General features: G+C 33.6%; 2 long non-coding RNA genes across 2 annotated transcripts; one reads left to right on the top strand and one right to left on the bottom strand.

The window, feature by feature from the left end:
• Positions 1-1,804: 1,804 nt before the first annotated feature.
• Positions 1,805-3,848, bottom strand: LOC114925863 (uncharacterized). Its single transcript, XR_011875860.1, has 2 exons — positions 3,544-3,848; positions 1,805-3,115 (listed from the first exon to the last, which is right to left on the bottom strand). It is a non-coding gene; the product is annotated as an uncharacterized lncRNA (long non-coding RNA).
• A 1,875-nt stretch (positions 3,849-5,723) lies between these two features.
• LOC112769114 (uncharacterized) lies at positions 5,724-8,786 on the top strand. Its single transcript, XR_003186371.2, has 3 exons — positions 5,724-6,167; positions 6,286-6,505; positions 8,575-8,786. It is a non-coding gene; the product is annotated as an uncharacterized lncRNA (long non-coding RNA).
• Positions 8,787-9,145: the final 359 nt, after the last annotated feature.

The raw sequence follows: 9,145 nt of genomic DNA, 5'->3' as shown, positions 1-9,145 counted from the left end.
ATATTTTCATTAAATCTAATCTAAGCAATATCTCTGTTTTTGGTTTTTCGCTACTATCGCGTGCTAAAAGGATTTTAAAACCCACCATTTTCGCCTCTAAAATTTTATCACTGCTGGGTCAAAAAAATCAAACTCAAATCATGTTTACAGTCAAAATATATCTTAGTTATTTCTTACGATTTACATCGTTGTGTGAATTTTCACAAGGTACCTTAATCTTATTGAATTTCTTTCATGGTCTTCATTCATGAGTTCGATTTTTTTTTCTTTCTGATTTTTTAAAGGATATTTCTTATCCTTATTAATTGATTCATATAAAAAAATATATTAATTGATTTACTCCATATAAATTTTCATTAAATCTAACCTAATCACTATCCCTGTTTTGTTTTTCCGCCGTTGAATTATCAAATCAGCGTGCCAAAAGGGTTTTAAAACCCACCGTTTTCGCCTCTATAATTTCATCATTGCAGGGTCAAAAAAATCAAACTCAAATCACGTTTACGGTTAGCCATTTCTTACGATTTGCATCATTGTGTGAATTTTCATAAGTTACCTTAATCTTATTGAATTTCTTTCATAGCTTTTATTTATGAGTCGATTTATTTTCTTTTTGGGTTTTAAAAGGATATTTCTTATCCTTATTAATTGATTCATATAAAAAATATATTAATTAATTGATTCACTCCATATAAATTTTCATCAAATCTAACCTAATCACTATTCCTGGTTTTGTTTTTTCGACGCTGAATTATCAAAACAGTGTACCAAAGCCCAAAAGGGTTATAAAATCCACTATTTTTGCCACTTTGATTCATGAGTTTTTTTTTTTTTTTTTTGAGTTTTTGTTGGATATTTCTTATCCTTATTATAAAAATACTGAGTAATCACCTTTCTAAAAGACTCAATTTGTTTTCACTACAAATTGTCTCCTTCTGATGAGTAGAATTTCGGTATTCTCTATCGGCCATCTTTGTTGGTTGATCATGATTTGTTGAAAAAAAAAATCCTTAAGCAATATAAATTGCCTAGTTCACAAATTTATGTTAGTTTTATGTCTATTTTGATGACGATACCCTTTGTGGTGTTTGAATTTCATTAAGAGTTTTATCAAAGACCAAAAAATTTTGAGCCTGCAGTTGTAAAAAGCTAAGACACCTCTTGAATAGGAATTTATAGATATGCTTGCTACTTATATTTTAGCTAGAGTAATCCGTAGTTGTATATAATTTTTTTTCGTGATCTTGTTAATATGTTGATTTGATAGGAAGAAGTTTTGATGAAAGAAGTGGACCAATTGAACGATTGAAATTGTCTAAAATGCTGACACAAATGTGACCACAACATTTGCTTGAAAGACACTTGTTCCAAGTTATTCACATTTATTAATTTATTTACTAGAGGATTTATTTTATGCACCAATATACTGCAAATAGTTTTAAAATTTTGAGTAATATTGATGCTAGTTCTTGTAGGAAACCTTGCCAAATGAAAAAAGGGAAGAAAATAACAAAGAAAGACACCACATCAACTGAGAAACAACAAGAAAAGTTACGTCCTGAAATCTCCAAGAGGGAGAAGAAAATGAAGACAAATAATAAAAGCGCTCTTGCAAAGAAAAAACCTCATTGGTCTTCAAAGTTTCCATCTCTCTGCCACTTCAATGAAAGTAATAACAATGTTGAAGGTGAAACCAGCAATTTGCCTCCAAACACCGAGTCAAAAGATATATTGGATTCAAAGTGTGAAGGAGACGGAAAATTACAAAAAGACTGATAACTAGGAGAGGGATGACAAGGAAATATAACTTATCAATCTTTTCTCTCTTCGTATTTTTTCTTGTAGTTTGAAATCTTTACATAATTATTCTATCCATATTTCCAACTAATGGTGAGATGATGTTCAAACAAAATTTGTGGCGAATAATTATAATTTCTATGCTACAATTGTAGGAAGAAAGGTCACTTTAAATTTGACTGTCCTAAAATATCAGACTCCACAAATCTATAGCATAGCAAGACTGTGCAAATAACATCTTTGCACATTTATCCTAATAGTGAACTACCTCTCAAATTACATAAGAGTTGAACTTAAATATTTTAAGTTGAACCAGTATTTATCGTCTACGCACTTCCTTTCTGAACTCTTATCTCAGATTCTATTTTAAACGAACTTAAAAACAGGCTCATAACCTGAACAAACTGACATATATTTCCACTGCATATAAGTCAAAGACTTGAGATGGTTTCTAAGTTCATTTTCAAATAGAAAGATTTAAAGCACGATTAAATTCTCCATCTCGTACAATTTTTGCAGCTTCATCCCTCAAGTTGAGTTTTTCTAGTCATCTTTGTCTTCTTCATACAATTTCTCATCAAGCTAGTGTTCTGTGCCTCTATGTTTCTCACTCTCTCAGCCTCTGATTTACTTTTCTTTTGTGGTCCAATTCTCATTAGACTCACTCCAACTCTCCTTCAAACAAAACTTAGTGGCCCAGAGAAGCTTTGTTCATCATCCTCATCAGATTCAACTTGCAAAGTCTTCACATTTGAATTGGGTTGTCTGGGTTACATAATAGATAATACACCCTGCTTCATCACTTATATATCGTATGGGATTTATGTTGGGTATTCAACATACAGGAGTTCCACCATTTCTATTCTTTGATATAGAGGAAGCACACTGAACCATACCTTGTGAATCCCACTTATTTAACCGTCACCATAAAAATCCTCCCTCCAATCTTCAACCATACATCCCCTTGTATTTTTCTTATCAAACACATATCTATAAGAACATTTTCCTGAGCTAAAAGAGTAATAATCTTCCTATGTTATACATTCTAGCCAGACTCTTATACAAGCATAAACATAAACACTAATTGTTCTTTCTTCTTCCTAGACAGATCAATATCATTTATTCTCCCTGTCAAACAGAACAGATTGAACATCTCCTTCTTGGAGATATTCCGCACCAAAATCCCAACATGATGAAAGATTAATGTTCTACCCTTTTAAAACTGATCTACAAATTCTTTGAATTAGAAAGGCAATGGCAAATTGATAGCTACAAGGGTGAACCAGCATTACATATTTGCGATATAAGTAACACTTACCTGTGTATCATGGACAAGGATACCATCAATTCTTCCTTATTTTGAAACAAAATATGCAAATGTCAGAGAATAAGCATTGCCTAATTATACTTCATTTTCAAGTTGCTATTCTTTTAACAAAGTTAAATCTCACCTTCAAATTTAAAACACAAATACTGGAGAGTGAGCATTGCCTAATGAATTCAAAAAGGATGCATAAAAAAGAAAACCATCCAATTTAACAGTGTGATTTTATAAATCAACAGAGAGTGTTATTTTACCCAACCCACGGACAAAACCCATTCGTGCTTCAAAAAATTTCAGATTTATGAAACCAGATCGTTTTTCTTTTAATTCTCAAAATATCCAAATTCATAAATCTCAAACAAAAGCAATTCACCTTGTCACCATTGGAGCAACTGTGGAAGAAGGGCAAAATACACACTTACCGAGATCTAAAAGAGTTTCTGATGAGAAGAAATCGAAGAGACGCGGAACGACAACACGAACAAAGGCTCAGCAAAACAGAGCTTCTGGTTAGGGAAGCATTGAGAAGGTGGTTTTGAGATTTGCGGGTTTAGGTTTTCATTTTCAGAGGATTAACAACTTATTATGGGATTTATAGAACTCCGGCATATTAGAAACAAAAACCCCTCTAAATTGATCTCCAAAAAGCGAGAAGGGAAAAAGGGATTCTCTCAGTAATTTTACACGGACTCTCCGGCAAAATAGAATCTTTTTCGTAGTGAGTCTTTTAAATTGACATTTTTTTTTTGTCGAAGTTGTTATGATAAGGATGACAAGGTAGATTGTCATTTCATTACGAGGAGTATTAGGGGTTAGCATTTTTTGTGTTTTGTAATCATTAATTGGTCATCAATAGTCTTTTTAATGGTGTGAGATTATATCTAATGGTGGGAGATCACTCATTTTTTTTTTGATAGTTAAGTGCTGGCCAAAAAACACAAAAATTGTTAGTCTCTTAGACTTTTTCATTCATTATTCTCAAAATAATATATATATTTAATGGAGTTTGAAAAAATAACTCTGCGCATATATATATTTCTGTTAATTATACACTCTAAAAATATATAAATTTTTTTTTTATATTTTTTCGTGAGTCTTAAGTTACAATATATATATATATATATATATATATATATATATATATAACACTCGTAAATATATGCATTAACTTTATTATTATAGTGAGATAATTATATTAGTAAATATCAATACTAGAGTTTTTTATTTATTTTTTTATTTTATATTTATTATATTTCTTTATTTATTTATTTTACAACACACGTTATCAACACGGGATTCTGATAAAAATTTAAAAAGACTTAAGATAATAAATTTTCATTATATTGAAACTCTCTCATCTTAAATTTAATGTTCTTAATATATCTGAAAACAACTATTTATCATGGATACTAGATGCCAAAATACATATTGATTTAATTGTAGTAGTTCCAATTGCTTAGCCTGTCTCACGGAGTTCGAGAAGTATTTCTTGTAAAATTCCTCTCTGAACCTCTCCCAGGTGATAACCTCATCTCCATTCCGTTGTTGCAGCATACGGTGAGCTCTTTGCCACCAATGTTGTGCTTCCCCATTAAACTGATATGCAGCAAATTTACTAACTAATTTTCTGGTATATGTTGTGCTTGCATTACCCTTTCTATCGCCTCGAACCAGTTATCGGCTTCCATAGGATTAGTTGAACCCTTGAAAATTGGGGGGATTGACCTTAGAAAGGTTGCCAGTGTCATCGGACCTCCTTCAGCTGAGTTTTCTCCAGCTCCGCTACCATTGCCATTCATTCACTCCATGGCCTGGTTAGTAGCCGCAATATCCGCGTGCATAGCGTTCACAAGAGTGGTCATAGCAGCCAAGAGCGTGGCTTGGTTATCCATCGTTGCATCTCCCTCATTCTCTCCCTGCATACGGGTTCGACCACGTCTACAAGTCGTCATTCGAATCCTATCCACATCAAACAAGTGATATCAAGGTGATCAGTCTTAATATCTCAAGTTAAGTGTTTCAAATTCCCAAAAGTATACTCATGAACTTCATGCTAAACATATCAATTAGATATTCTAAATAGTACAGACACAATTCAAAGTATGCATTGAAGCATAAGCAATCCATTCCTCAAACTCACGAGGACGAACTGTTCTGATACCATAATATCATATCTAAATTTTTAAATTATGATTCTAAATTTTTTTTTCATGACGTGTAAGACCCCAGATTTTGAAAATTAAATAATAAATTATTTATGATTTATTTTATTTATTCGAAAGCATATTTTCAGAAACTTTTATATTGATTGAGTACTTTTAATTATTGATTTAAAGTTTTAGTGATTTAAAAACAATGAGAATTTTATATGCGCTAATTTGAATAATTAGATTTTGAATTTTATTTTATAATTATAAAGAAAATTAATTTGATTATCTCTAATTATTGAATTAGAGTCTTTATTTAAAAAATAAATTATAAATTGATAATTAAATAGTATTTTCATAGATATTATTATTTAATTAAATTTAATTTCAAATTATTACTCTATTACCTTTAATTTTATTAAAATTACTAAATTATCCGAAATTCTCAATCTTAAACACAAAACCCTAAATTCCCAATTCCAAACCCTAATTTCACTAACCCTACCCCAAACACACGTAACCCTCCTTCACACCCCGTTCATCCCCAAATACCGTCACTCACCAACGTTATTCCCTACCCTTCTAACACTCAACACACACCACACACAACCAATAAACAAGCATGCACACAGACACATACATAGAGAGATCCGAGAGAGTGAGGGAGCCGCAAGAGGAAGATGCGGAGGGAGGAGCTGCCTCCCGCCGCTGCCGTCAACTCACGCCTAGTCACCGCACGCCACCGCCACTGTCGAGGCTGTTGTCGCCGTCATCATCGTGGTGTGTGGGCTTCGCGCAGGGAAAAGAAACAGAACGCGATGGGAGAGGGAGGGGGACCATTCCCGCCGTTGTAGCGCGCTCTGTCGCCACTGCTGGAGGCTGCGCCGTCGTAGTTCATGGTGAGTTAATCGTGCCTAGCTACCATAACCACCACCTCTGAATTTTATTTGCTCTATAACAACCCTCTGTGTGCTTCTGATGTTCCTGGCTTCACTGTATTTGTTGGAATTGTCACAGCTGAAGCTTGTCATTCGAGAAGGCAAGCTGTTGTGTCCTTCTCTTTATTCTGACACCGAATTCCCCTATCGTTGTATTCTGATGGAACTATCGAAGTTATGGTTGCTGTGAGCGGGATTAGAATTGGTGCTACTACCACCATCTCGGTTTGCCGCTGGTGCTGTGAATTTAAAGTAAGCGGATTTAACGTGGTTAATTCTTGCGGGTTCAGCTAATCGAGGTAGGGGATTTGTTTTGAAAAATAAATGTTTTAACTTATGAATGCCAATAAAATTAAATGAGTAACTGCAAATGGTTTATAGTTGATTTGTGTGAATAATTGTTGGGATTGAGTTGAATCATGGTTGTAGTTGGTGATTGGTTTAATGATTTAATGTAGTAATTATTGACGATGTTGTGTATTTTGAAGTTATACTTGCTGCTAGTACTTGTTGTTGATTTTGTGTATGGAATGTTGCTATGGCTGCTTGAAATTGATTTGATGAATCAGAACTTGAGATATGAAATTGTGATATATTGAATTAAGAGTTTTTGGGTAACTTTGGTTAGTCAGAAGAAAGTTAGAAATGTGGTTTTAGATGAATCCTAGGCTTGAATATAGGATTTGGTATGTGAGGTTGTTGGAAATACTTTATGCAGAATTTCTGCAGAAATCTGCATAATTGGCAGCAGAACGAATGACTTTTTCGGAGCAGTCCAGACCTAATTTTTACATGAAATTATTTTTCTGTAAAACTTTAGTGTGTCTTGAATATTCCATAAAAAGTTCAGGGAATTTGGCCAAGTGGTTTGGAAGATATGATTTTTGAAGTTTAGTGGTTGCTGCAGATTTTTCTGGTTTTCTGGTTCTGCAGTACCAACTTCCAGATGCTATAACTTTTAATTTAAACAGAATTTTGAGTTGATTTCAAAAGGATTTTAAAGATCTATTAGTCTATTTTAAGTGAGTACAAGTTTCATGTTCATATCTATTTTTTAGACTTAGATAAGTCACTTGGAAGGTCGGTTGTTTGCTGGAAACTCTGAACTGGTTTATGAAAATAGAGCTCCACTTCCAATTGATAATTAATTAATCAAATGAAGTGATATGAACCTAAAACTTGTGGATTCTGAAACTTAGGTATGTTTACTGTAATCTCACCAAAATTTAGAAGTAATGGATTAGAATTGAATTTATTATAGATTTATCAAAACTAGGGCTGCTTGCTGTATTTTTTCTGAATTCTCTTTAGTGCAACAGCAAATTTTATTAAGTTGGCTATCTAATTCAATTCTAATCTAAACGTGGTAAAACTTGGCTTAGACCCAAAGGATATGTCCAAATTTGGTAGAATGTATGAACTTAGTTAATCAAAGGTGTGTAAGTTATCCCTAGGATACATTTAAAGTTAAATGGTGATGCGGAGGTATGCCTAGTTTCATGGTGATGTGGAGGTACACTTAGTTACTTGGTGATGCGGAGGTGTGCTTAGTTGTAAGGCGATGCGGAGGCATAATGGAAAGGAAAGAAAGTGAGAAATAAAGGATGGAAAAGATACTTAAAGGGAAAGAAAAAGAATGAGGAACTAGGAAAGAAAGTGTAATTGATATTGTATGTTCGAATGGGCCTTTGTGCCGAGTGCTAATGCGGAAGTGCCCGCCTAACTGATAGCCTAAGATTGCTAATGCGGGGATGTCCGCCTAACTGATAGCATATTGTATGGTTAAATGGGCCTTTATGCCAAACTGCTAATGCAAAAGTGTCCGCCTAACGGATAGCCTAAGGTTGCTAATGCGGGAATGTTCGCCTAACTGATAGTACTGTTTCTTACTGTGATGCACATTATGATGAGGCCTAACTGATACAGTAAAGGAACCATATTCGGGGTTCACTCCGAGTAACGTCGGGTTGCGGGTAGACAACCGACGCATGAGCTCATGGCCTGCGCTAGGAACAGGCATGCATCATTTTGTTTGCGCATTTACATTTGATTGTGTTTGCTTTATTTTGTTTATTTGTGATTGTGTTGTTGTTTTGGTGATGTTCCTGTGTGCTTGATGGATATTTTACTTGAGTTGTGGTCTTAATAATGTAGTTAGAAATGTTGTTTATGGATAAGAAATTGTTGATGTGAATGAGATTTTGTTTAGGTAACGTGATTTAAAGAAAGGAATTTAGAACTGTTTTAAGTGAAATTGTTTTTGTGATATGAATTAGCTATTTGTATTTACTCTATTTATTGCGGCGTTCACATTCCATACTGAGAACGCGTGGCTTTGTTCTCACCCCAAAATCTTCCACCCTTTCAGTGACACAGGTTCGGGAACTTAGTATGAACCGGCGGGCGATTATGAGTTTTATTTAAGTCTAGTTTATGTATTGAGTTATTTTCATAGAATTCCCTCGCTTTTGTTATTTAAGATTTTATTTTATACAGAGGGATATGAATTGTATCTAAGTTTCTTTTGAATTCTTTTGTATAATATTTATCATTATTAATAATTAAATGATTATTATTACCTGTGTGCTGTTTTTTATGAATGATTTTGATTGAAACAATATTTTCCGGCATCCGATAAAATTGAAACGCGGTATTGAACTAAAGGCTCAATATTAAATAGTAAATAAGGAAAACAGGTCAGTAACTAATTGTTTTTGGTACGATCATGACGTGCTAAAAGTTAGAGTGTTACATTATGGTATCAGAGCAATTTGTTCCTGTTAGAGCCTTGGGAATAGACTGACTATGCTTCATTGCATACTCTGAGTGTCTATCATGCTCAGTGACTTGTTCTGATAACAAGAATTTAGATTTGATATGCATGACTGTCTGATAATTAACGCTGTTAGTCTACCATTGCATACCTCATGGTATTAGGT

Source organism: Arachis hypogaea, chromosome 18 (genome assembly GCF_003086295.3).
Source record: "Arachis hypogaea cultivar Tifrunner chromosome 18, arahy.Tifrunner.gnm2.J5K5, whole genome shotgun sequence".
Lineage (NCBI taxonomy): Eukaryota > Viridiplantae > Streptophyta > Magnoliopsida > Fabales > Fabaceae > Arachis > Arachis hypogaea.
This window is presented reverse-complemented; position numbering and strand designations above follow the sequence as displayed.